This window comes from Nomascus leucogenys, chromosome X (genome assembly GCF_006542625.1).
Source record: "Nomascus leucogenys isolate Asia chromosome X, Asia_NLE_v1, whole genome shotgun sequence".
NCBI lineage: Eukaryota > Metazoa > Chordata > Mammalia > Primates > Hylobatidae > Nomascus > Nomascus leucogenys.
The window spans coordinates 128,972,098-128,974,451 of NC_044406.1; the positions used below are offsets into that span (position 1 = coordinate 128,972,098).

Genomic DNA, 2,354 nt, shown 5'->3' on the forward strand with positions numbered 1-2,354 from the left:
CACTTCAGGCTGGGCGACAAAGCAAGACTCCATCTCAAAAAAAAAATTAAAAAAAAGAAAGATTTATTTGACAAGTATATGGTTGGAATATGGTGGTGGAATATGGTGGAATATGGAATATTATACGGTATAATATACCTAGAAGAAAATCACAATACAATGAAAGATTAAAATCAAGGCCTAAGAATTTCATATAAACACCAAGACCAAAATCCTGAAGTATTGGTATTGGATCTCTAATTTTTTCCCATTAACTTAAATAAAGCTTAAACATACATGCCCTACAGGTTATTAAATGAAACTAGAATTAAAAAGTGCCAAAAATTTTTACTTTAATTCCAGACACAGCTCTTATATTGAGTTTTACAAAAAAAAAAGCATGTATTTCAACATGCATCCAAACTGTGTTCAGTGTAACGTGGTATAAGGGCAACAACTAACTTAATTCAACTGCTTTAACCTAAATACATTTCCTGCTTCAGTACATTGTACAATATAACTAACTTGAGAAAAATGAAAACTTTTTTAAGTTATAGTTTACTCAACTTCACTGTTACATCCTAGAGGAGTACTGTGTTCAAAAACAGAGCCTTAATTAAGTCTGCAGAACAATCCTGATTTCCACTGAGAGAGTAAGCATAAACCACAAGCTTGTACTTCAAAAACTGTTAAACTGAAGTTTTTTTCTTGAAAAAAGTTGGCCAAGAGTCCGTGATCAGGATCAATTACATTCTTCATCCACCACTCATATCAGACATGTTAGACATCCCTCCCGTGCTGTTCATGCCAATAGATGCCTGGCTTCCTCTACTGCAGTAGTTGCTGTTCATTGCTTCTTGGCTACTTATGTAATGTTTGATTGAAAATTACTGAAGTTTTCCTGCAAAACTTGATCGTATCCACTTATGCTGCCCTAGCCACCATAGCTGCCTCCATAACCATCACTCAGCTGTTGGCTGGCTGGGCCACTGTAACTGAACTGGTTTGACAAGCCCATAACTCCCATCATCTGGCTACCATAACCACGACCACTTGGTGCTATTGCAGAATCCAAGAAGAGTTCTACATATCTGTGACGCATATTTGCTTTGTCTTTTGACATAGCTGCCACAGCATCTTCTGAGTTACAAACTCGACATTTGCTTCACCAGTTACTCTGCCATCAGGACCAATTACAATGTGTACTCTCCACGACTGAGCAGTGAAAAAATTATAAATATCATTCTCAGTAGCTCTGTAAGGTAATCCACACATGTGTACACAGTGTCCCATTGTGCTCTGGAAGGTGGAGCCACCATCCTCATATCTATGATCAGACATTCCTAAAAAACTACAATTGAAGTTTCTTCCAAATCTATCCGACCCACATTCATAGCCATCATTATAACCATGATAATCATTATAGCCTCCATAGCTTCCACCATAAGCAGCACACCGCATCCTCTCAAAGACATCTCCTCTGCTAATGCTGTTATGCCCTTTGCCAGCCCCAGGTCTGTCATAGGGACCTGGCTGCTGCATGGCCATAAGCTTTTGTGAGTTCTAACTTCAGCTCTACTGCTCTTAAATATTTTGATATACATGTGCCTTATTCTTTCCTTGTGTTTCTCTAGAGCATTTTCAGCTATTTCCTGTGAAGCATACTGCACAAAGGCCTCCCCTGTACTCCTTCCCTGGAAATCCACCATCAGTGTTATGCCATTTGGCACGATTTCCAACCATGAGAAGAACTGAACAATTTCTTCCTTGCTACATTCAAAGGGGAGTACAAAGCCATCATTGGCCATGTCAGAACTATCTGGACCACTATGCTTCAGCACCCAATCCATTTCAACATTGTTTGACTTGAATACTGAAACATATCTGTGTCCTATAGTTTCTTTGTCTTTTTTCAGGGCCAATTTGACCTCATACTCTCAAGTTCAGCAAAAGTCTCACCACTTGGTCTGCCTTCTCTGCTGCAGATGAAACGAATACGTTGAGCCTTATTTTAAATTTTGCACTCAGAAAAAAATCCTCTGCACTTTATTGGCTGAGCAAGACTAGGGCAATCTCTGGACCTTCATTATGAATCCCTCTCCACCTTCAGCGCCCAACATCATCATCTCTTACAGGATCTGACATGGAAACAGACTAGACGCCTGACTTTGACGTGACTGAGCAGAAAATCTTCTCCTTTATTTTTTTTTCCTACATGTTCATGTCTGTTGCTTCCATGGTAACCCACCTTTCATCTACTGCTTGTTTCATTCACCTTTAATAGAAACTGCTTTAGTTCGTGTGTTTCTTTAATTGTAATTTTATTTTAGATCCCGGGAGACATGTGCAAAACGTGCAGGTTTGTTACATAGGTA

At 39.0% G+C, this 2,354-nt stretch overlaps 1 pseudogene; it reads right to left on the reverse strand.

Annotated features, from left to right (window-relative positions):
• Nucleotides 1-734: 734 nt before the first annotated feature.
• Nucleotides 735-2,102, reverse strand: LOC105738105 (annotated as a pseudogene).
• Nucleotides 2,103-2,354: the final 252 nt, after the last annotated feature.